Here is a 26,918-nt window from a genome sequence, read left to right on the forward strand (position 1 = left end):
CACTTGTGAGTATTAAGCCTTCATTATCAGATTAGAGTGGACTTTGCACCATTTTTGGTGCTGAAAAGCATTTTATCCAGCAGTATGATCAGGAGGCATAAATGCATCATGCTCCTTTATCTGAGGACTTTAATTCCTTTATTTCTTCTAGGAGGTATCTTCATATTATTGTCTCAAAGTCCAGTGTTTTACAAGCCAGTTTGATCTATTTGCCTTAAATGGTTCTTAACAATGATGGGATATTTACTTTTAATATCAAGTAGTGCTTATTCACCAGTATCAGTTTCTCTTTGCTTAGCATCTGTCTATTTCTGTTCCATAATCACAGAATATTTTTAATATTTAAGCTGGTCTGGACTTGATGAGGTACATGTGCTATAAGATTCATACTTCATCTGTAATTTGTTAATGATTCAAAACTTGCCTTTCCAAATATGTTTCTGATTTTTACTCAGTGTTAGCATTTCTGTAAACATTCTTATGGAAAAATTGTTTGCCTGAATACTTAAGGAAGTGGAACTAGCATGAAAGCTACTGAGAACAATTAAGTTGCATAAATAGAGTCCCATAAAGTATTTTGAGGCAATTACTCTAAACCTGCTGTAATTATAAGGTTAAAAGGCACAATACAAGTTCTGCTGACACTCTGTAAGTGCATTTCTCAAAGGATGGTAGTTTCAAAGCAGCTCTACCCAGATTTACTGGCCTGCTTAGTGGAACCTACTTCAGGGCAATAATCAATTAAACCTATGCTGTTTAATATTAAACAGCATCCCTTCTGTCCTAACCCGATTTTGCTTTTCTGTCTGCTCATGACTGGCAGAATTTTACAGAGAAAAGAGCAGCATGAAGGAGACAGTCCTTCAGTTGAGCTAAATGGGTACCAAATTGAATAATAGAAAATGTTACTTTGCTGCTTCAACAGGGTAGGGATATGAACCCTATGGGGTAATGCCCATCATTAAATAAAAATATTAAACCCAAGACACAGTTTTATATTCTGGGTTTTTTTTCCTCTATCTTGGTCCTCTAATGGACATTTTCATGACTAAGACTAATGTCTCCTAGCTGTCCTGTGATTTTCCCATATGTACTTTAAGGCCAAACCTATTCAAAAAATGCCAGGTTATTTGGAGTATACATATTTGGTGTATTTTCTACACCATTAAGAACAGTTCACCATACATGAATGTTGACTAGAAAAGTAATAATAAAAATCCTTTAGTAATGTGGGTTTGATACTACTAGCAGAAGGACTAGTTTTTCTTCGTCCAGGCAGGCACCAGCCACCGCAGAATATTGCTTGGATCTGCCAGGAGAGGGCACGTGTTACCCAGAGCGTCCGTGTCTCCCACTGCTGTCCTGCCTGCTGCCATACACCACGGGGTAACTCCAGAGCTGGAGCAATTTTAGGCACTAACCCAAAGAAGGGCTTGACATTTTCCAAGTTTCTAAGGTAGGTTGCTTGCTTTTATGGGCTGAAATTCCTCATGGCAGTTTGCCCAAACAATGTTGATTGCCATAAAATACAAGCCCTGAAGATTAGCTGCAAGAGTATTGTAGCAGAGATCCTGGGTGATCTGATTTCATTTGTGTTGTGTGGGGTTAATGGCTTGGCAGGTACAGGGATATTAATAAATAATTCTTAATTATAAGGTGTATTGAATTGCTAAAAGAGGAGCTAATATCTCTTTATGACAGTATTGTGCATAACACAGCTAGCCTACCAAATGAAAAGGGATAAAATAACAATTTGCACAGTCAGATGTTTTGAAGCTGCAGAGGCAGGTAACAAGATTTGAACATCATTGATTCATCCATGAGTGGAACCAGGGTACAGGCAGTGAGATCAGCAAAGTGACCTGCTGGTATGTCAATTAAATCTCTCCAGTAAACAATCCAAACAAGTGAAATTCTGCTTTAGGCATTTTGCTGCCTGTTTCTATAGCAGGAGTTTATTCACTAATAGACAATTCTAGTGGTTAAATAGTATTTGGGATGTTTTTCTGTCTTCAAAGTACTATCAAGCAAGGATTTGCAGGGATTTACGTTCTATTTCTGAATTATCCTAATTTTAGAGAATCAGAATAAACAGTTAGCAAGCAAAATTTTAGATGGCAGGCAGAAATGGAACAGAAGTTGATGGTTTTCAAACATTTACCTGCTTTGACTGGTGTATCTTGGAGACTGCCTAAGATGGACATATACTACATAAATTAAAAAAACAGATGATTTAGCACACAAAAATCACAACGTGATTTTTATTTTCATCTCCCTTCAGTCATTTTGTTTTTAAAAATAGGTATTGTTATGAATGCCCCAAAAAGTGCTAGGTGAATTTTACAGGGTTTTTTATTGTTTGTTTTTTTTTTTTTTCTAGCATTTCTGATGCCTCGTCATGGACCAGTACTGCATTTAGGTCTTAGAGACGGGGATTTATAACCAACTGTTTAATATTTTGAAGTTGCTGTGAAGGCAAGGAGTTGAGATCTAAACTTAATCTCTCTGTGTCAGCTTAATTAAACTTGGTTCTTCTGTATTTACAGAAGAAGAAGGACTCAGTTCCATATAAAGGCATATTACAGGGGAGTGCCTTAGATTAGTTTCATCCGTGGTGAAGTGTGGAGCAGTCAGGGATATGTTTAGAATTTTGTTTCTATTGCCTTATGAAAGTCCCAGGTGATGTCTGAGATTGCAGTGCACCAATTTTTCTTGTCCTGGAGAACACCCAGAAGAAATCATCAGAAGCTGGATACAGTCAGAACAGACAGCTTTAGAAGACCCATCTGAACTGCAAAATACTGTAAAGACTGGGACTGTCTTAGCTTGTAAAAATAAATAAAAAGTAGTTTTAGATTACATCACATTAAAATATAGGACCATATGGCTTAGCTCTGTTTAGCTTACTAAAAATGCAGTATACTCCAAAATGTGCCTTAAGTTCCTCTTTGAAAACTCTGCTTCTCAGGTTGTCATGGGAGCTTATGACACAATACTGAGAAGAAGATTAAGAAGCAAAAAAGAGGGAGCTCTGGGCTCAGCTTTGTTATGGTGGAATGGGGGAAGGACAAATCCAAAGCAACTGCCAATTTCTCCATGAGAAAACTGGTATAATGCAGTACAGGAAATACGCAGAAAACTAATACGTTCCGTACTCAAGTGTTCAGAAGCATCCCACAGATCTGTAATTTGAAAACAGTTTTGGGCTGTATAATTCCCTGCCTTTTCAGTCAAGAGTTCTTTCTTGCAAGAAAGATTCCACATTCGGAGCTCTAATAGCGCAATACAGTAGCAATACAGTAGTTTGCCATGTTCCCGGGAGTTCAGAAGACTCTTCCTGTGCAGTTCTGTAGTATTTGGGCTGTACTATAGATGCTTCTGCTGCAGTAAAACATCTAAATTCATTGTCCAGGATGGCAGCCTACTTTCCTTCTGTGTGTAACATTATCCTGAGAAAGTACTACTGTAAGTTTGTCTCTGTACTTTTCCTTGGTATCAGCTACTGACCACTGTTAGAGAGTAGGAGTCCAGAGTACTGGAAGAGCTGAAATATTTAAGGCCAGTCTTATACTTCAGTAGACTTGCACTGATGTTGAATTCGTTCCAGCTTCTACATATTTTTAGATATTGTAGCATGAAATTTCACACCCCCCAAACCCTTGCTTCAGGGCAGTAGCACTCATGTGGCCAGTTTTCCCAGCTCCAGTAGGACTAATGACGTGAGTACAAGGTGCAAATTCTGCATCCATTCTTCTCTCATTATTTAATAAAACATGTTTACTGTTACAGCTTTGTTCTTCAAAGTAAATTTTGACACAGTCTGTACATTTCTTTATGAATTTCAAATACAAAGGGGAATAGTTTTTTGTGGAATGAGAATCTTCACTAGCACCTTTTGTCCTGGGCAGTATGTGTATTGATAAAGAGTGGAGAAATTTAAGTCCAAAGGCTGCTGTTGGTGAGTGATTCTGAGTAAATTGGTATAATAGACTGAAAGGAAAAGACAGCACTTAGAATGACATTTTTAGCTTTGTTCATGTGTTGCTGGATAAAGAGGATTTTTTTAATGATCTGATTTCTTTCTCAGTTGGACTCAGAAGAGCAGTTTTACACAGAGGAGGAATAATGTGAAGGTTACACAATTTTACAGTAGATATAAAACCTTAGTAGAGCTATGGCAGGGGAGTGCAATTGCAGGGTTATGACTGGGTAACTTACGTTACTAGATGTGATTCAAGATGAACAGTCTACCCAGTTTACCTCGTTTGATTTAACTGCATCTTCTTTAATGAAATGGAAACATAAAATTATCAAATACTCACTTAGGGATATTTTCCCTTAAATCATGAAAAAGTATTCCTCTCCCCCCTAAAATTAGTTTAATTATTTCCATTTAACTGTGATTTTAAGGAGTCCCATAGTTTCAGATACAGCTTGAGAGCTTTGATTACTTTTTCCTCCACCATTCCACTTCCGTAACTAAGTGACTTTATCTGATCCTACCTTCAGTAATAACTGTCTTAATTATGTGCGTGGGTAACTGTTTATCACTGCTGTTGTTTCCATCAAACCTTTAAGTGTACATTGGACACTCACACAAAAAAGGGTCATTTTTATGGAGACTTAATACAAAACAGTTTTACAACATGAAGTACTGGTGTACATAAACAGAAGGGAAATGCTGTGGCTGACTTCATTGTGAAGAGAAACACACCAGACATATATTTGCTCTGTTATTGCTTCAGTGTGCTTTCAAGGTAGGAATGAAACTGTTCTGTCAATTTTTTTAAGAAACAGTCAAAGTTCTGCCCAAAAAACCCTGAAGGAACACTGCCCCTCTTCATTTCAAAACAACCCCCAACAAACCAACCCCACAACCCAGCCCATGCCTGTTTCTGTGCTGGGTGAAATACTTGATCTAGTTAATGTGTTACTGTTACAGTGGTCCAATAAACAAAATCTTCATCCTTTTATTCTATTCCCAGTTTTCCAGATTTAGCCTGGGTAGTTTCTACAATCCAATTGTTTTATAGGCAATTAAGGTTCTCTAATTTTACAGCGAGTGAGCTGATGTGTTCTTTTTCATTTCTGTGATATGAAAATCAGTGGAGTTAGTGTACAAATTAAAAAGAATATTTTGTACATTGAAGTAAAGTGACTCAGTTTAAAGATACATAGAAACTGCAGGAAAAAAAATCTGTTCCTCTTCTGAAATTATGTAAGATTTCAGCAGTACTGTTACAATTTGGTGCATACTCATTAAAGTATGTAAGCCTGTATGTTTATCTGCCATAGCTGTGCTAGAGATGAAAAAGCTAAAATGTGCAAATTTAGTTTCATTGTTCTGCCAGCGCATGCAACAGGCTGAGTTACTGGTTCAATCTCTTGGCACTCACATGCATTGAAACTACAATTAATGAGGGCTATAGTTAGTGAATTTTCACAGAAGCTCTGAAAATTACTTCTGAGATGTTTGAACACACCAATTTTTGTGCAGGAAATCACAAATGCATGTGGAAATACATACTGTTACCTACAGGTTTGAATGTTAATGGAATTTTTTTGGTTCCCTTTTGAGCTACCCCATTCTTACGAGTCATCATGGTGATCAAAGAATAGGAATATGAATGTGAAAGTAAAAAAATATTTTTTTTTATCCCAGGTTTTGCTGTGCATTTTACCTTGGATACGTTGTGGTGTGTCTCCAATAGCAATTACCGGTGATAACTTTACTTCCCTTGGAAAATACATTGAAATCTCAAGTTGAAAAAGCTCTGCAAATGTAAAATCTTTGCATTACTATATGATTTCTTACTGATTAATGGAATTATTAACATTTCTTTTGCTTGTTTTGTATTCAGCATACTTGTTTTTCGACATCAGACAGTATTTTGAGTTTTTTTAGGGATTTGAAACTTCAGAGTTGACTTGACTGACAGCAGCCTGTGCAGCTTGTGAAGAGGACTGTGACAAAGAATTCAGTGAGTTAATTATCCTTCCAAATTATCAGTTTGGAATGTAGCAAGATGTCAGATCACTTTACTTAGTGTTTTTGCTTCTGGTATGACTGACTGATAGATTTCAGAAAGGGGTTAAAGGGAGCTAATATATTTCATGCTTTCAGTTCAATAAAGCTGGAATCTGGAGATGCTGTTTGCCACTGTATACGGTCTTCTCTATAATGCAGTTTTCTTTCTTTTCCTTAACATTTTGGGAGACGGGTGGATGCCACTTTTTAGACATGTACAAATAAATATTACTGCATATTCTTCAAATTCCTCTTCTTAAGTCTTTCATAAGTGTGGACTTGGATGCAGCTGAGAAATGAAGATTTAAAAAGAAATGCTAGAATTCTGTGTCTCTGGTATCACCATTGTATCCAGATTACATACGTTTATAACTTAATATAATTATATATACTCATTACAACAGCCAGCTCCTGAAACTGAGCTCAGAGTCAGTCTATATCATTTCTGTTTGCATGATTATGTCATTACAGGTATTAAGGACCAAGCATTCTCCTGACATTTGTGCTTTGAATTACTGTGAAAAGTGTCAGTAACTTCAGCCTGTAAAAAGGGTGGACTTTTGATAGCAGACCACTGTTTTTACAGATCTCTTTCAACAGCTAAAACATTTGTTAAGTATTTGAAGGTTCATGTGGTGGTACAGCACACACACTCTGTAATCCATGGGCAGCAAGGAACTTCTTTTTCATGTGCTGCATGGTGAATGTTTGTAAGGAACATGGCTTTTTGAATCTCAGTTGCTGACTAGCATGTGCTCATTGGTTTCTAAACAGTATGTGCTCCTTCTGTGATTTATTCACAATATTAATGAAAAAATGGAAAACCCAATCAAAACATGGGTAGCAAAACAAAAGAGGGAGAAAGGCTGGAGTTCAGGGCAGTAATTTAAGAACTGAAAGGTCTAGAAAAAAAGAGAAAAGGAAGATCTGGGAAGACCTATAGGGAAGCTTATAGGCTTCCTGTGTAAGTCTTCTGCCCTCCTTGGTTTTCTGTTTTCCTTTAGATGAGTTAGTCCTAGCTCCTCAACAGTCAGTGAAGATTTACGCACCTAAAGAACTTGATGAACTTGTGTCTGAGTTTCTTTGTTTCATCTCCCAGTCTGCAAAACAATGCTAGCAGCATTGCACTGCCTTACAGCGATATGCATCCTGTTGGGAGGATAGCCATAATTACAGATCATGGGAGATTTCTGAGGAATGGTAGCCCAGTAGGCTGGTTACTTGATTTGGAAAAGCAATTCTGACCTAACTATTGTGCCTGCTTTGAAAATCACCTGTCAAAGATACAGGGGTATTGCATTAATTGCTATTACAGGGATTACATTACTTCCTTGTCAAGGCGGTATATTAAGCGTAATATGCCTTGCTTATGTCTTAAATTCTCGATTGACCCAGTTAACCTAATTAGTCATGTTTGAGGGCACACAAAAACATGGAACTCTTACAGAATTGAAGTATACCCTGTAACATCCTGCTAGTTAAAATATGATCAGAATAATGCATGTTTTCTACAAAGAATTTTAGTATCAAATCCATTTAGAGTCTTGGCAGAGCACTCTGTCCAGCAGCACGGTCATTACTGTGATTCCATTCAGCTTAATATATGAAAACTGGACAGTTTCAGTAAATTGCAGCAATAAAACTTTTGTTTCAGCAGCCAAGTTAATAATTTGACTCTTCATTGGAATGACTGTGTGTTTTCATGACAATTGGATGGGTTTATGATTGACACATATCCAATTAAATCTGCCCTTCAAAACTGTAAATCACAGAGAGCTAATGAAAGCTTAGTCATATGCTTAAACAACTTTTCACAAAAAAAGTGACTTTTAGCACCAAAGGTATTACAGTTTCTAGGTTTCCACACCAGTGAATGCAGCAGAGTAATATTAAGATTTATTGTGGCCTTAGCCTTAGATTTTGATCCCACCTAAATGTGGACTTTTATTTCCTAACTGATTTAAACCTCTGTGGGTTTAGTGATTTCTTTTAATTAACATTTGAAGTGAAATTATGTAGTTCTTGCACAATCTAATATTCTGTTGCCTTCATATAGAGCTGTGTGTGTTTAACAAAAACTATTAGGTTATTTAACAATAAGGTTATTCATATACCAACTCTAAGAAAACATGTGCTGTAGCTTTACTGAAATATAAAAAAACTATGAACTTTTTTTTTATGATTAAATTTTATTTAATAACATAAAATTCACTTTGTTATTAAAACTCTGGTACTATTAATCAAAGTAACTTAATAGCAGGGTTTCAGTGGAGAGTATATTTGCTTCTGTGCTTGCTTTTAGTGTCTGGGCCTCTGGACACACAGAAGAGTTCATCTCCCTTTCTAAACTTTCTGAAGGATAAAAAAAGTAAGACTTAAATGAGGCCTAGAGGGAATAGCAGCTTGTCTTATTTTATTGTGGACATGTATTAGCATTACATGAGCAGCTTAATATATAGAAGCTTTGCAAATTTTTTTTTCAGCCCACTCAGGGTGATGACACTTTATTTGACATCAAGTGAAATATTTGTTCTGATACCAGAAATATTCATTTCAATGATTCTAGCAAGTCGCAGACAAGTGTATTTTTGTGCGATTTTGCAGGGCTGATACAGTGCCGTTATATCTGATACCGTATTCATAGGATCCATTTAATTGCTGTATGTTTTGAGATCTGAGAAGCACCTATGGCCTGTGACACTGTTGTGACTGGGAATCAAATTATCTTGCTGTTTTCCAAGATACTTGTATGAAATATATTTTCTTTTACTAATAAATAACTAGTTAATCTGAGTTTTTTTGAGACTAGTATTTCTGGCCTCGTCAATCCTTTGTTGCATTTTCTATACCACAGAAACCAGGGACATCACTGAATCATTCAGGAGGAATAATATAATGAGAGAGGAGAAAACTAGCATCTGAGCATTCATGGTCTGCCACAGCCTCCTAATGATGGAGTCAGACTGGAAGCTGGCTTGCAAAGTCCCACAGAACTGTCGTGACTGTAATACTTGCAGTTGCTTTGCTGCTTACATTAAAAGGCATGCATTCAGATTAAAAGAACAGATGTGCAGTCATATTCGGTCTCTTAAATCTGAAGATTATAAATATTTAAGATGCAAATAAGACTTGTATGAGAGTTGTTGCTTCTATATTTTTGATGATTAGGCCTGTTCATCAGTTTTATTGCACTTGGTGCTTGTTAAGAGGACACTGTCCAGGCTGGCAGAGCTAAAATTAGATCTGCCAGCTTTTTTACTGCTTTGCGGTTTCCCATGTCGCCTTACTCCCTGCTCTGCCTGCTCCATTCCTGTGAACTTGAACTGTAATGAGCAGTGAGCTTTGATTAAAAGGGTCTGTAAGACACGATATCTCCATTACATCTGAGTCCAGGAGTGCAGCATGGTGTGTCCACACCTTCAAATATTAAGCCACTGTTAGTTTCACTGACCTCTTTTGTTCTCATTTTATTTCTCTTTGTTTTGGAAGCAAAAGGACAAAGGTTATGTGGTAGTGAAAAACTGATTCAACAGGTATATCAAATGTATAGTGATGAATAGATAAATTTTAAAAGCAATGCAACTTCACATTTATTAATCTTAGAAGGAATGTGTATTAATCAGGTGTCAACATGAATAGCAGGAACTATCGCGTGGTGCAAATGTATGTGAATTGTTTATCTGTTTATTTCTCTTCTGTTAATTGCCTGTTTCCTTTCCTGACCAAGTGGGAAGCTTTGTAGGACAGACTCAGGTTGTGCTTTTTTCACTGTTAACCTTATTTTCCTTGTTTCCCTACTTGTGTGTATATTTTTTTCTGCTTGTTTCTGCTCTGCCTGGCCCCAAAGAAAATTCTCTGTAGCCACTAAATCATGTGTCAAAAATAGTAATTAATATTAATTAGTCCATTGCTACTTCATACCTTCAAATGTTTATCTAGGCAAGTTACTACAGCAGCCATGTGAAACGCACACACTGAGAGGGGAAAATAAAATGATTCAGGCACTACTGACAGGCATACTGACAGTTCTCTGCTTTTTGCTCCAAATGCACTCTGGCATATGCTTTCATTGCCAGTTCACACTTGGCACTACTGCTTCTGTTTACAGTGGAAACATGGGACTCTCAAGCACCTTTCCTTGCCAGTGTTTCTGTGTTCTTCCCACTCACAAATTTATTTGGTGTCAGCATGTGTCATTGCTAGGATATCTAGCATGTGCTGTACTCTTCAATGCTACCACTGCTGTATTTAGTTGGTAAATTTGGTCTCATTTTTGTCTCTGCTAGTAACAAAATGCAGCATTTGGGACTGAGTTCAGGCTGTCACTGAACTAATTTAACCAGTTCACTGTCATTGCCAAATTTCTAGTGATCCGAGTCTTCAGGTTTTAAAAAATAGGCAACTATTGAAATAAATTTACTACTTATTTTTTTACTTTTTTTTTTTTCCTTAATACTGGCTAGTTGTACTCTTTTTCTGTTTGTTTGTTTTTAATACTGGCTACTTGTACTCTCTCAGGATCCTAACACCCTTTCCTCTTCAGGTTTTCTTTAGCACACACACCCCCACACTAATTCTTAGAGAAAGCAACAAGAAGTTGCTTGAAATTAGCAAGTTGTCAGTTTCAGGAATATGATTTACTTTAATCTTCCTTAAAAATAAGAATCTCTTGGCCTTAAAGAGAAATATAAAACCATGTGGATCTAAGAAGTTGTTTTAACTTTACAGTAGGATTGTAATAAATTTTCTGTGTCAGAAAAGCTACAGTAACACAATAAAAAGAGATGAGAGCAGTCACGATAAAAAAGGAAATAGTAAGGCAAAACAAGTAATTTTGCTTCAGAACTGCCTGGATAACCAAATTCCTACTGCTTTCATGTTTTAATCCTTTTAAAATAAGAGGCTGAACTCTTATTTTAGTGTTTAAAGACCAGATTAAACCCAACAAACTGTTACAATTCTACGACCCTTAAACTTATGAACTGAAAGCACTTGGAAACAAGCTATGTTAATAAATATATGTATTTAGCATGCTTCAATTAACATAAGATTTAGAAGTACTTACATAACCTTTTTACAAATGTAGAAACACATACTTCTGGAAGCTAGTGCTGCACATCTTAGCTGTTCTTGTTTGTCCTGGGAATTGAAAAAAAATGTAGCCAAGTATTTGAATAACTTGGTGTATCTTTAAATAGTCTAAGTAATATGACTGCCCAGTAGCCTGAGTGTATTGAAATGAAGCATACAGCTTGTAAGAGTTCTGGAACTTGGAATACAAATATTCTTCATATTTCCTTCTTCAGTAAGCTATCTCTGCCTTGTATGTAAATTCCCAGTTTGCCAGGAAAGGTTACTAAGCTTTGATCTGTAACACCTAGAAATGATTGATTCCTTTTATCCTTAGATATTCTTCGTAGGCATCTCTTTTACATTCATAGAGAGACAAGTTCAGATGCTATTTATATCTTTTCCTGGCAATTGTTTTTTTGTCTTAGAATACTACAGTAATTCACCTTTTAATTTTCACTTAGCTTTATTGAAGCAATTTGTATTAGTGATCTTAACCTGCTAGTGTAACACTCTTGTGTGCATGACGGAGTAGAGATCCTACTTTTTCTCTTCATGTGAACTTATCCCTTAATAAATAGAACTTATTAAATTATTTTTCAAGGAAGACAAATGACAACATTGTTATGCAATTAATAGAGTACACATAATTGTGATGGTTTCACCTCAGCCATCAACTAAGTACCAGGCAGCTGCTCGCTCTCTCACTCCCTCTTGACAGCCAGATGGGGAGGAGAATCGGGGAAAAAGTCAAACTTGTGGGTTGAGATAAGAACACTGTAATAATTGAAATACATGAAAATATTATAATAATAATAAAAATGGCAATAACAATTGTAATGAGAAGGAGAGAGAGAGGGAGAGAGGAATAAAATCCAAAAGGGAAAAAAACAAGTGATGCATAATACAACTGTTCACCACCTGCTGACCAATGCCTGGCCAGGCCCTGGCCAACTCCCCCCAGTTTATATACTGAGCATGATGTCCCATGGTATGGAATATCCCTTTGACTAGTTCAGGTCAGCTGTCCTGGCTGTGTCCCCTCCCAATTTTTTGTGCCACTCCAGCCTCGGGCTGGCAAGTCCTGAGAAACTGAAAAGTCCTTGACTGAGTATAAACATTACCTAGCAACAGTGTGTTAGCAACATTATTCTCATAATAAACCCAAACCACAGTTGTACCAGCCATTGAGCAGAAAATTAACTCTACCCCAGCTGAAACCAGGACAGTAATTTTTGTGTGTCAGACATGCGTCCACTCTTTCAGTCACCCAGGTATGGATTTCCCATCCTTGCAATTTCTACTAGGCAAAACCTCATTAGTAAAATCAATGCTTCTATGGAACATAAAATAATAAATAAAATTTATTATTTAAAAAAATATTATTTAAAAAACATAAAATAAAAAAAATGGCAGTACATCTGAAATAATCTGACTGCTTGTACCTTTCGATTTCCTAACCATTTGCGTATAGTTTGTTGGTTTGGGGATACTCTTAGGTTTTGTTTCATACACATGGGTCCACTTCATCAGTTTTCTGGAAGATGTCTGCATCTCCTACTGTCCATGAGTGCTATAGATTCTGCAGGTTTGCTATGACACTTCCAGTTGTTTCAAGCTAGTTTTCTGTGTTCTTGTTTAAAAAATAAATAAAATAGAATCCTGCTTAATGTAAATAACCTTAAGAGGTGGCTGTGTGACTGAGGCTCGTTCAATCGTCTGCCTTTCCTAAGGACAAGAGGGAAGGCATCACTTAGTGTTAAGGATTAGTTTTGAGATTTGGGAGATTGGCTTCTCACTCATGGCTCTGACCTTCAGCAAACTCATTCTCTGTGTGGTTTCTCCACTCTTACCTGTGTTTTACATTCCCTTAATTTTGTTAGCAATGTAGTGCTAATCTGTCTATGATAGAAGGTCTTATGCTAGTTGCAGGGTTCAGGTACAATGGTAATAGGGACTGCTTTAAGTATTCTGGTTGTCAGCATAGTCTAGTAAGACTGTTCAGTACAAATGCAGATTTATGGAGAAAATATAGTTCTTAAGCTAGGCTACCCTATAATTTTATTCACAAAATATTGTTGGTTGTTACACTTCCGTTCAGGCTGGTTTTCTTCTTCCATTTGGGCACGGAGAGTGTGCTCAGAAAGAACTGGATGTTTTTCAAGTACATATTTTCGGTAAGAAATTTCCTAGCTTGACGAAATATCTGGTAGCTGCCTTTTGTTCAGAGTTGAGACATTGCCAGCTTAATTGCTAAGCCAGTAGATGTTAGCCACTGGCAGTCAATGCCGCATAATTAACATGCTAGAATGATGTCAGATCAACACAGAAATATCTGACAATGTTGACTGTGGAGTGCTTCTGCTTATTGTAATCATAATGAAACTGTTACAGCATTGTGCTGTCTTATAGCAGCTAATCTAGATTGTATGAGTATGGTGAGATATTAATTGTAAATTGCAGTTTTCTGAATTAAAATTGTCAACAAAGATTTCCTTTTTATAGTTCACTTCTAAAAATCGCAACTTGCTTTGGGAAGCCCGTGCTAAAAGGAGTTACTTAAAGACACTCTTAACTTTATAGTTTGACTGTACAGTAAATGAGCTTAAAACCTACTAGAGTAGCCATGACACATATGTATTAAACTTCCCTATTTTCTCCCCCCCCCCCCCCCCAGTTCTTTTTGTCTACTGTTTCAATGAACTATGGCAAAAAAAATGAATAGGTTGCCTCAAGAAATGCAAATACAAACCCTTGGCTAAATTCTCAGCTGGAGTCTGCTGTATTTTATATCTTGCAGTCAGTATTGAACTTGGGTATTCACCCACAAATTAAACAATTTGCTTCTTTCTTCTTCTCTCCTTTACTTTTGAGATTCCTTCTCTCTTATTTTCTCCGTGTCTCCTTTGGTGTCTTCTGTCCTTCTACTCTGTATAGGCTGGAGCCTGCTGATCCTCTGTGCAGGGGCCGTAGCTGTGGATTTGGAAGTCAATCTCAGAAGCCATTTCCTACCCTCCACACTGTTAATTGGAATTCTTGATTGGTTAGGAAGCTGTGTAGTGCTGATGTTAAAAGTTTTCAATGAGTAAAGATTATTTCGCTTTTCATGATTTTTATGGTTGGGAATGGCTGCACTGAAAATTCATATTTTTAAAACTACTTTAATGGTTTTTATATCACTTAGAAATGTTAAAATTAAATTTTGTCATGTAAATTCACCGCATAAAATATTCCCAATTAGCAGGAATTTGATTATTAGTACTAGAAACTACTGGTTTATTTTGGCAACAGCTCTTCTGCAAAGCACGTTTTTCAAATCTAAAATAGTTCTTAAGAAGTAAAAGTAAAGTTTGTGAGTTTAATGTTACTCTTATATTTGGAGTTTAACAAGTTGGTGTAAAATGTAACGTTGGAAACGAAGTGCAAGCTGTAAGAAAAGAAATGAAACCTATGCTCAGGTTTTACATAATGGTAAATTAATCTTACTGATTGACTCTTTATGTCAAAATCTGTATTAAGTGTAACATTCTTCAGCAGACATATTTGAAAGAGGAATGATTTTTCACTGCCAGTCCTTGCAAAGTAAAAATGTTGGTTTGGGAGTTGTTACTTACTGGTGTTTGTATACGATGGGTGATTCATCCTAGATTAAAAACCAATCTGGATCTTTACTTATAGTCATGAACCTAAAGCTTTGTCTTCAGTGTAGCTCTGTCACCAGCACTTGCTGTTCTTGTGCTGTCAATTATTGCCTGGGTTTGCTTGACACCCTGGAAAGCTCTACTCATGCTTTAAGTATATTGTGGGCCAGTACCTCTTATTATTGCCTAGTAGGAGTTGGGCTGAGGTGTAGGAACCTAGCAATAATTCAGCTGACGCCACTGAATCCTGCAGTGGCCCTTCAGAGCTATGAAATGAAGATGATGGAAGTGTGATTTTTTGGGGTGATCATGTCCTCACTCACACACAACTTGTAGGAACAAAACCCAAAAGCATGCATATTCAGAGGGTCTTGGTGTTCAGTTAGTAACTTCAGTGCTGTTGTCTTGGGTTTTTTAAGCAGCAGTTGCAGGCCTAACTGCAATTTCTATCCAGGCTAAACAGTCATGGAAGTGAGTACGGAACTGGGTCTGGCTTGCTTTATGAGAAGAATTTCTCCCCTGGGTAATATAACCAGCTACAACCAGAGTTTTCTGCCGTTGTGAACTTTACTAACACTAATATTTTGTTATCACTAAAACTTGGATTTACATTTTTTTTTCTTCTTTTTTCAAGATAAAATTTCATTATAAATTCTTGGAAGATCAGCTTTGCGTCCCATTTAAAATGAATAAAGTTACTCTGTTTCTGTAATACATATAAGGTGACTTTGGTTACCCCATGAAAAGCTATCGTGTTCAATAAGGATATCCTTAGAATACTGGAAAATGAAATTAGGTAGTTCATAAGCTAAATGAAACTCGTTATTAGCATATAATGTAACAAAATTCCTTTTCAAAATTTACACAAAAGGTGATCAAGTGCTGTGTTTTAATTTAATTGGGTGTGATGAATTCCTATGCATATTAGGCTGTAAAATTTTAAACTACTTTTTTTATAGAAGATGATCAGCTACAATTTTATTGCTACATATATTCTTGAAACAACGTTGTTGGTAAAGTCTCACTTATTACATATATGTGTAATATAGATGTGTACCCGTATGGTATTAGATTCTGTGTATACCTGCTTGGTTTTCCATTCCTTTTTGTCTATGTGTAATGAGAAATATTAGGAAAACTGTACTAGCAGCTGTCAGCAGGTTCTTGGTTGGAAGATTATTATGCATTAACTTTAAAGAGTTAGGAATGTATAATTCATGGCTATTTGGTGGATTTTGCAGATCTCTCAGTTGTATACAGTTGCTAATCTGTATGACACGATGGAAAACAAGTCTTGGAAATACTGTTGTTCAAGTTCATGGCAATCAAGAAATGGCAGTTTTAATGCAGCTTCTCTGTTTGATGTTTAGGAGAAGATCCTAGTCCTGTATTAAAAACACTAAACTGTCTGGGCTTCTCTATAAATATTAATTTACCAAATGCATGCAAGTCTGTGACACTTCCTTCAGTAGAAAGAATTAGCTTTAATTTTACGTGGTTCTATCATAGCACATTGAAGTGAATCACTATACATTGGCTTTTGTAGTTCTGTATTTCATAAATTTGTTTTTAATACGCCATGTCTTTATCAACACACTAACATAGTTGAGGATATAGGTGCATCTAGTTTGCCAAAGTTAGTTCAGCCATCATTTCCTTAAATAATTTACATCACTGTTAGCATGTAATGACTTGAGCAACATTTTATACACTGTTGTACATTGTCAGTCCTGACATTTTAAAAAGCCGCTGTTCTTATCTATGACATGTCTGTGTACTGATGCATGAGCTCTTTACTGCTTCTGTAATATTTATATAAAATTTATTGGCAGTAAGTGCTGTTACCCAGAACATCTGTTTTGAAAGGTCTGTGTATCTATCCACATTGACTGAGCTGTTCATAGGGGTTTTGTAACTTTCTGGGCATTTTGCCACTGCTTCTGTCCGAACTTTGTCTGCATTTATCAGCTGGTTTAGTTAATGGTTGCTTGCTTGATGTTAACATGCTGATTTACATTGTAATTAAGAATGAGTAGGAGTTTCTAAGGGAACTCAGAGCTCGTAAGTAACACAAAAATAATGCTGTTTTAAATACATTTCTAAAGATAATTGAGTGTAAATATTAGAATATCAAACAGCTTGTAGTCCACCTCTTTTGATGGAAAGCCTTATAATGAGTGTACAGTATTGCTGTTGCATTGGGCGGTAGCTGGGTTTGCACCACATCTTTAAGTGGAGAGACCTCACTTCTCATGACTGTTTCATATGTTTTGATGCAAGCTGTGACAGCATATACCCAAGTACTGAGCTATATAATGTAGAAACCTTGTGTTTGCCACCTGATATCTTAAGTGAAAGCAGAACTGTGTTGTCAGTTAGAGTATCTTAAGTTTCTCTGTGAAATAAAAGGGTGTAAGGATGTAAGGTGAAGGAAGAAGCAGCTTAGGGAAAAAATTTCTTCTCACCTCCTTGTCTCTTGGTTAATAGAATTAAGTCATAGCAGATGCAAAACAGCTCAAACAGCTCTGCCTGTACTTCTGGTGATTTATCCATGACAAAGCTCCTGCTGAGGAGAACATACAGTTGGAGGGTATGAGTTTCTAGCAATCCGTACAGGCGAAACATGGACAGATAAATTGAACTTTGGACAAGGGAGCTCTTTTCCACTGGCCTCTTTCCTATTGGTGTTGCTCTTGTTAGCTGAAGTTGTGGTGTCTGTGCTACACTGCTGTGAGAGAAACACTAGTTCTTAAAGTCTGCTTTTGGGTTATAAGTGGGCAGTGAGGGCCATAGCTATGAATCTGCAGGTTATTTTTCTGTTATCAAACAAATTGCATGATCCAATCTCTTTATTGGTTAGTTTAGTGCCAGAAATGCCAGAGAAGCTCATTTGAGTGACAGAAGGAGGCAAAGATACAGGCTTTCCATTCATGCTTTTGGCAAGATTTTGCAATATGTGCTTATAGTAGTATTGCAGTTGAATTGAAAAGTAATCTGCTTGTCTATCCATACCATTTTACTGTCTCATTTATTTGGGACTTTACTGCTTGCCTCACACTTGGCAGTTTTAATTGCACCTATTTCTATGCACAGGCGAGGAATCCACTCATTGCCACAAAATGCATTTCATTAGTGGTTTTGTATAACACTTGCCTCCACGTCACTAATGAGCAGGCTAGTGCAGTGTGAACCAAAGGCCAAACAAGTCCACTGAATTCAGCAGATTTACCCATGCTTAACCTGTCTGAAGACTGCTTCTCGCACAACTGACTGCACAGAATTAATTTTCAAGAACTGGGTGCATATTCAGAAGCTTTTTGAGTAAGGGACCCAGAAGGTATGATGAGTGGATTACCAGCACAGTCCAGGCTTAGCAGATGATGCAAAATAAGACATTAGGAAAAACGAATGGGAGGACAGATCGCTACAGTACTGTCCATCATGCTGTTTGTGTGAAAATACTGATCTGTCACTGCTGCATATACTTGTGATGGTGCAGCACCAAAATTTGTACCTAAGCTTTCCAGTAGTCCAATAGCTAGTCCATTAAGCTACTCACATTCTAACCACATTAGAAAGACATTTTAATAACTAATTATGTTCACTGGAGTAGGAAAAGAATGAAGTGGTTGTTGGCATGCAATTGTGGAACTTGCTGAATGGCAAGAAATTGTTTGCTGATAGATGCTTTACTTTCCCATGCATTCTGCAGTTTCAGTGTCTTGATTTTCTGTGAAGTTCCTTATTCTGAAAATATTTATCTTAATTAGTTATTATAGCTAGAAACTAATTGTCTAATTTCATTTTTTTTAGTCATTTGTTGGTGAGTGAACATAAAACTACTCTGAATCTCTTAACAGTGTGACTGGGGTAATTAGTTGCAAGTGAGAGATAACAAGCAATTTGAAAAGGCATTACAGGTTTTTCTCCACCTTTCTCATCTGAGAGCTGTAAGGTACTTGATTAAAATCAGTGATAAAAGTGTATCACTGGATTGAAGCAGGATTTTTGTAATGGTGCAGGTGTTTTATTTATTTTATTGTATAGGTGTTTTATTAAATGTGGTCCAAGCTGGTGTTTTTTTCCCCTCTCCCCTGCACTACAGGTCATGTTATCAAATGGATGGCAACCAAGGGCTGAAAAATGGCCTTTGCAATGTAGCCACGAGCCTCAGCAAGCTCCAGGCTTCCCAGGACTTCGGGCTTAAGCTCTCAGCTGGCATCAGCCAGTATAAACCAACACATGGTTTTCCAATGTCTGTTAGACTGCATCCATGCAAATAAGCTAAGAACATTGTGGTCTGTCAGCATCAGCTGCTCCAGTTGTCAGCCATACCCACGCAGCATATTGGGGACTGTCACTCACAAGACTAGGTAGAATAGTGCCCATCTTGCAAGAGGAGTAGCCCCATGCGGCTACTGTCACAACTGCTGACCCATCTCTTTGTTTTTTGCACAGTGTGGATGTGCCATATTGGCAATGCAGCCTCCTCCAGACTTGCCTTGATCATCTACTCTTACCTTATCTTACTGCTAAACTTTCTGATTTCACAGGGTGATGAATGTTTTAACAAAAAAATCTGCTTGAAGAATAAAATGAACCAATTAGATTTGTATTGAAAAGACAGGTAGTTTTTTCTTGATAATCGACACTTAATTTCAGACTATACAAATGTGATTATCACTAGAAGACCACAGTAATAGTGTGGGTGCTTCTTTTCTGAAGTACCTGATACCTCATAATTATTATATTTTTTTTAATGAGATATCGTGAAGTAGGAAAATGCAGTTTCTTTCCAGTTTATATGACTTAAAAAGATGGTTGAATAGCCGACAGCCAGACATCAAAGCTATAGCGTATCTAGGTCTTACTCAGGATGTCCCAAGTCAAGACAAATGCCTTAGGCTGCTTGTCTTCTTGACTCTGAAACCAACTAGATGAAAAAACAGAGGTGGAAAAGCAGACAGGAAAAATCAAGCAAAGTGGCTTCGGTGTTTTTTATCTGTTCTAGGTGACACTAAACATAAACCATGAATTATTTCTGGCTTAAAAATGGATAATACTTTCATAATATACATAAAATTATCCTACTTAGAGGAGGTAGTCATATTCTTGTCATGAGACAAAAGCTAAAGGAAATTAGTCTTCAGAGAAGCCATCATCTTACATCAGAGATGTGTAATTTTGTTTTAGCACCTGTTTGTTACAGTGAGTCTTCAGGGTTGAAGTGTTTTCCCTTACTGACCACTGATCTATTTATTTGGCCTTACTGTACCTACAGCCAAAGGAGGAGCAAAGGGGAAGGGTGTAATGGTGAAGGCATGTTGCAGGCTGGATGCGGAAATGTAGTGGCATGTCTGTTTTATGGGTAAATTTTATTTAGCCTGAGTGGAGCTAAGCAAGAGTGATCTGCCAGAAGCATCTACTTGAAATGTTCTTGGTCTGAGAAAGAGAGGAGGAGAGTGGGAATCTGAGAGAAAGGATCCTGCTTGTTACTTGTATATGAAATTTCTGGGAAAAGAAATACTGTGATAACAATACTACCTGAAGCTCAAACAAAAACTGAGATGTTGAAAAATGCTGAGTGCTTTCTGGTGAATTTCAAAGGTGAATGTCTTCCTGCCCTAATTTCTCTTGTTTCCTGCTGCTAGAAGAAAAAATGTCAAACAGGATGAGATGTACTTACGTAGCCACAGTTGACATTTTTAGAGTCACTATATGGTATTTAGACCTGGATGACTGAAAATGCTATGGTATACGCTTATGAAGGAAATATTTTTAGCTTTTATATCTTTGAATCAATGGGAAATTAAATATATATTGGATTAAATTCTAAGTTTAGAAGTGTTTGATATAAACACATGGGTGGCACTAGGACAGAAATCAAGAGGACTGGAAAGCTAGTTAGCCAGATGAGCTCTTCCAATGGAGTTTACTTTCTGTACTCTAGTTCTGTGGGATTTTCTTGTAGTTTCAGGTGATGGTGGAATAGGTGTTGGAAGTAACACTTTTTTTGTACACCAGCATGACTTAGGAAGGGAAGGGGAACCAAGAGGAGATACCACTAATCATTTCCACTGTATTATGTAAATGTTATCAATTATTATAAAATAATCCCTTTTTCCTACTTCCCCTAGATGAAATAAAAATGTCTTTTTTATATGTATCTTTGTTTCTATGACAGTTATTATCAAACCAAGGGAGAATTTCTGTCTTAAAGCCACTGCAAGAAAGAACACTATAAAAGGTACTGTGTTTCTGCAGTTGCTCACCAAATCTCTTGATTATTTTGCTGCTTTGTCATTATGTGTGTTCTTAAATTACTGTTCTTTTATTTTATTAAGTTTTCTTTACACCGCTCAGAAGTTAATTCGTTTGCATGCTATTGAAGGCCTACTAAAATTTGTTTTAAAATAGTGGTAGAATGGTTGAGGGGCAGAAAGAAGGAAATACCCATGATAAATCTTAGAACTGTGGAAGGGGGAGAGTGACCTCTGTAATAATGTATTGTGTAAGCTGAGGTATCAGTGAGGGTAAAATCCGGGTGCTAGCTGAGGAAAATGGGAATGACAGTTTCTCTTTCGTGACTTCACACCATCTCCAATCCATATCCTTTTCCTCCTTCTACCATGGAAATCTTCATCGAGTTACATTTTACCCCTGACAGAGCAGGGCATGTCCCTTGCTGTGTGACTTCTTCCTATGGCCACATTTACAGCAGGTGGACTCTTAAGCATTCACTTCCCATCCTGTTCTCAACTTGTGTTCTTGTTTTCCTAAGGTTTTTCTGTACCTGAACAAGCTAGATTAAAGGCTATGGTTATGTCTTGCATCCCACATTTTTCTGCATTAAGGGTCATACTCTTATGATGTGTCTTCCTCTCACCATTCTGTCCCTGCCGACTGTGTCTTAGCCTTTCTTGAGATGAAAAGACCAATCCTCTGGTTGCTTAGAGGATGACCACAAACATTTTCAGCTGCTGTGAATTCACCTCAGTACTTCGGTGTGTCTGTTTTAAATTTCGGGGCTTGGTGGTGAATAATGGGATTAAATATTAAAGTACTCTGTTTTTCTGAAATACTACTCCCTTCTGTGTAACGCTTTATTTTTCTCAGTGTAGGTGTCTTACAATGAATTTTAGTCAAGTGTTTTTTGACAGTAATCCTTTGCATAGCAAGTATCATGTTACTGAGTTTTATGAAGTTTCCATTTTCATTTGATTATTTTTAGATTAAACATTGTCACTTTTATATATGTCAAAACTGAAAGTGTATATAGGGCATTTAAAGTTTCAAAGCTGTTTGTAAGAAGGATTCTCAACAGAGTTTACATTGTATTTACTGTCCAAATTGTTTGCTGCTTACCTCTGTTACTTATATAGTGTTTATTATAGCTGGAATACATTCCTATTTATACAGTGCAGGATTTTCACTATGATACAATAGCAGGAATTAATTTTAAACATTTGAAGTGGCTAGACAGTTAAAGCAAAATTATTGTTTTTCCCACCCAGCACAGTTATCAGCAGAATGGTTATTTAAAAGGGATGTTTGAATAGAAAGTTGGTTCTTGGAGCAGATCTTCACTGATCTGGAAGAAATATTTCTGGTTCCAAATAGCTATAATTAGGGAGTAGTGATAAGTGCATTCCTGGAAAGAAGAAATATTATTGATGGGTGATATAAGCTACAAAAAAGCATTAAGATATAGTTGAAGATACAGAAGTAGAATAGCCTTGGAAGAGATGAGATCAGCGTCTAACTGTAGCTATCTGGAAGCAAATGCTCTGTCCAAAAGATGATTGATGGTGACCCCCTAAACCCAGTACTTTCCCCAGTTCCTACTGATTTTCAGATCAGGGTCAACCTCAGCATGGAAGATGTAGCTCAAATGTGGATGTAGTTTAGTTGTCCAGTGGAAATGGAGGCTTATGATGAGGTCAAATAGAGAACAGGTTTCATAAGCAGGAAAAGAGGGGTATGGGTGGGAGGTGTATTCCCTGGAGGTTCACTGTGGCTGCTGGTAAGCTGGCAGTTCCAAGGCTGTGGTGATCTCCACCACCCTCTCAGCTGCATACAGAGCTGAAGGGGGACGCGGTGTCCCTGTGCTGTGCTGGCAGCTGTAGGGTTGCTGACTGATAGCAAGCTGCTTGACTGCGTCTTCAGAGCCGCTTATGGAAGAAACTTGCACAAAAATTTCCCTAACTGATATGAAAAACAGTCAAATTATTCTAGCTGAAGTTTTCCTAAAAGAGAAATTCAGCCTGAGGGAAAGATCTACAGGGGAAAACTTCAGCCCAAATGTTTAAATTTTGATAGAGCTACAAGCCAATGAATAAAAAGCTCTTATAATAAAGATATGAACCTTAGTTGTGAAAATTGCTACTTGCAGTGATGTAATAAAAATAATTTTTAGTAAATGTATGAACATAACACTTCACTGACTAAGCACAGCACTGCATTTCTGTTTCATGCAAGCGAAAATCTAAGTGAGTAAAGAATGCTTGAGTCTGGACTAATCAACGGGCCTACTATGGCATCTTGATTTATCCAATGATATGAATGAGACATGTCCTGAACATTATTCTCTGCAGGCTATTTTGACTGTCAGTTTAACCCCAAAGAAGCCAATGTCCTTGGCTAATAGAGTAGAAAGTGCTTCTGAGTCATAAAGATTTCTGCTTTGAAGATTCAGCAATGTCTTGCACCTGAAAACAGAGAAGTCAAATTGGCAGTTCTTGTGACATTGGTACTGCCCCTGAAACAGGCAGCAGGGCTTTGCAGCAGGACGTTTTTACAGTGTGTCACAGAGAGTGCTCTGTTGAGAGATGCTGTGTGCCAAAATCCATCATATGGAATGATGAGTCTCTCTGACACTATCATTGAAATGTATCTGTTTTTCCAGCCTTTATATGTTTATGCATGAACCGGATGATTATTTGAGACATCAGATGAGCTAAATACTTTTATTTTCTTCAGGTATGATTTATTAGTTCTCAAATGCATGTTTGCCTTGTAACACTAAAAAGCTGTGGTGTTAATCAGCAAACTTGGATTGCATCCTAAACTTACAAGGGTATAATGAACTTGGATTGCATTTTAAATTTACAGATGCTGAAACAGTGATGAGTGTATCACTGCCATCTTTGAATCTCCACGTACAATTGCAGAAAGCAGATACTATAGTTTTGGTCTAATGGAGTAGGTTTGCTTAGTGCCTCAGGCTTCCAAATTTAGCTTGGTGAAAAAAATACTTGATTTAGAAAGAGACAGATGTTACTGGAGAGAATTAGAGCTAGTGTGCCTCATTCTGTTTCTTCTCTCTTTTTGTATTGCTTTAATCTCTTCATTGATACTGTTCCTGGTTTAAAGCAGTGTAAAGTCAAAATCTGATTGTTTTTAATGAGAGGGGTTGAAATATGGGAGAGTAATGCAGTAGGATTGGTTGGTAAGCAGCTAATAAAATTGATTTGATTTAGTAGCTTCAAGAATTGAACATGAATATTGACATTTTTTCTTTCCTGTTTATAATAATGTTTTCAGTTCCTTGACAAAGCAATAGAGCAGCCACACAACCCACTAGATATGACACTGAGAGTTACATGTGACACAAATTTAGAAAAAGAGGAGAGGGGTTGTGGTTGTGGTTTTGTTTTTTTTTCCTGAAAGCAGTAAGAAAACCAAACGGAAGATGCTTGCTCTGAACGCTTCAGAACTGTGATTTTTTTTTTACATTATTTTTTTTTCCCCTGGCAATGCCAAGTTTTTTATTGGGATAAAATGCTATGGGAGATAGTAAGTATTTGATTCAGATGAGTTAAAAGATCTATTTCCTTTTGATGCATTTCTTTGTATTAATCTTAAGAGTAGTAATTGGAAATACCCTCATAAACCCTGAGACTGGAGCCCCAGAATTAAAAAACATTTGTTATTACCCAGGAATGTAGCTATGCAGTTTTATTAGCCTTTCTTCTACTGTAATCTACGGATCTCATTTAGCTGCATGCAGCCCTGTTCTTCTGAAACATAAAAGGAAGGAAATCTCTCAATAGCCTGAAATCAAATTATCTCTCTGTGTTAATCTACATGTAAAACACCCAACCCCACTTCTTTAAAGGAAAATAGTTTTACTGATAAGCAAAACTAGACTGTGTGCTTTGGATCCAAGAATTAAGTGGGGTGGGGTTTGGGGTGGGTTTTTTTGTCTGCAGAGTACTATTTATAACATCAATTAACTCCTTATGGTTGGAGCAAGTCATCAGACACATCTGTTGCTGAGCTTAAACACTCACTGTTCTGTGGGGTCATAGTTGGATTTTTTTCCCTCTCAAACTGTGTGGTGGAATGATGATTTTCTAACTAATGGCAGTTAGTTAAATACACTGTCTACTGATGCTGTTGTTTTAGCATTTGGAATAGATGTCGCAGGCAGCTGTTCTAACTGCATAGCTGACCTGATCTTTGCTTGCCATTTTGTTATTTATCTGTTAGAAGATAGCACAATGGTATCTTTTATGAAAGAATTATTATGACCATCTGCAGGATTTTCCAGCCTTCCTGTAATATTTCAGTTATTCCATTTTGCCAATCAGAAACCAGTCTGGCTGTGGAAATTGCTGCCTACCCACTGACTCTCTTGCTCCTGCTTTTTGTGAAATGGAGATTTAATGCTTGTAAATATATGGCTGTTCTCAGCTGTAGTTCCCCACGTACAGACATTTTGAGACTACGTTCCTGTCAGTAGCTGTTCTCTTAAAATGGAAGCCCTTTTAGCAAAACTCAAAACACCTAGAAGCCAAGAAAAAGGAGGGTACTTGTTTAGTGAAATCTTTTAAGTATTCTTTGGAAGTAATTGCATAAAGTTATAACAGTTTATGTGATTGGCTTATTTGTGGTCAAATTGGTTTGCGTATTAATGAAAACAAGCTTTAAAATACTAGGGGAAGAACTAGGGAGTGAAGTTATGAACAATGCTGCTTTTGATCTTTATCCTTTTCTCTTTCCCATTGAAATAGCCCTGTTCTAAGAATAGACATATTGATTTTTTGGTGGCTGTGCTTGCAAGGTAGCCTCTACAGTAGCAAAGTATTTCTGTTGTCAGTGAGATCAGATCCAGCCTTTCCACGCAACCCTAAGCAGACAACACTGCCTTGATAGTTGATTTAATGCCTGATAATATCTAGCAGTTGCATAAACGGCTTGAGGTTTTTTTTTTTCCTAGCTGCTTGGAAGACAGTATTCTAGTAAAATGGCTGTAGTAGAATTTTCTACTCACTACAAGTTTGCACAAATTGTTTCCACTCGCAGTGGAAGCACAGTGGCTAAAGCATCTATCGATGGCAGTGGGAATCAGATTGGGGTCAGAGGAAGTGGTGAAGCTGGGTACATATAGTAGCTTCTGCTAAAAGCAGTGATGAGAATACTTGGAACCTGAATATACATGAATCAGAAAGGGACCACAAAGTGCAATCCATTTTTAAGTAGAACTCCTTATTGATTTCAGTGGGGGAGACCTTTGAAAATCAATGACATGCAGCAGCTTTAGGATGCAGTGACATGTGTTCTAGGGTGTTAAACTGATTGGCCTATGAACTAATCAAGGTTGTAGCAGTCATGTTTGGAAAGTTCCAAGGCAGAAGAAAAGGTGTCAGAGGTCTGAGAAGCAGCAAAGTGTATCTTGTTCATTCTAGCTTTAACTGTGAGGTTGAATTGTATGTCTATAGAAAACAAAAAAATATAATGTATAGAAGTTTCTGGGGATATGTAAACATAGGCCTGTTCATTATAATATACAGTATTAAGCAAATGGAATTGCTGAAATCATCAAATAATTCTGAATTTTCCCATGAGATTTGTGTACATCATTCGGCTCAGCTGGGTAGTTCAAACTTGGTTTCTTGATATGGGGAGGGAGGTGAAGCAGGGGCAGGGGCAAGTGCTGTCCTCCAAATGCTACCCAGCTAAAGTAGATAAATAGGAATTAAGTTGTGCAAAACAGTGATTCCCTTTATGTAGGGAATGAAGTATTTATGATGCTAATATTTTCATGGACATGGCTGAGTTGACAAAATTAGCACTTAGTAAGATAGAACAATAGCAAGGGATTCTAACTGTCATGTTCAAGTCCAGCAGACACATACTAAAGTCAAAATTCAGCCATCTCTACGTTGTTCAGTCTT

The 26,918-nt window shown here is 37.1% G+C and overlaps 1 protein-coding gene across 9 annotated transcripts in view; it reads left to right on the top strand.

Annotated features, from left to right (window-relative positions):
* ARVCF (ARVCF delta catenin family member) overlaps window positions 1-26,918 on the top strand; it is a 290,084-nt gene that overhangs the window by 83,946 nt on the left and 179,220 nt on the right. For 6 of the 9 annotated variants that reach the window (XM_055703658.1, XM_055703669.1, XM_027814076.2 and 3 more), the window contains one exon: window positions 20,924-20,986. The exons of the other annotated variants lie outside the window; for them this stretch is intronic. The gene's annotated coding sequence lies outside the window, so the exon portion shown is untranslated. The remainder of the gene's footprint in view (window positions 1-20,923; window positions 20,987-26,918) is intronic. 9 annotated transcript variants of the gene reach the window in all.

The sequence above is a fragment of the Falco cherrug genome, chromosome 1 (assembly GCF_023634085.1).
Source record: "Falco cherrug isolate bFalChe1 chromosome 1, bFalChe1.pri, whole genome shotgun sequence".
NCBI classification, from domain to species: Eukaryota; Metazoa; Chordata; class Aves; order Falconiformes; family Falconidae; genus Falco; species Falco cherrug.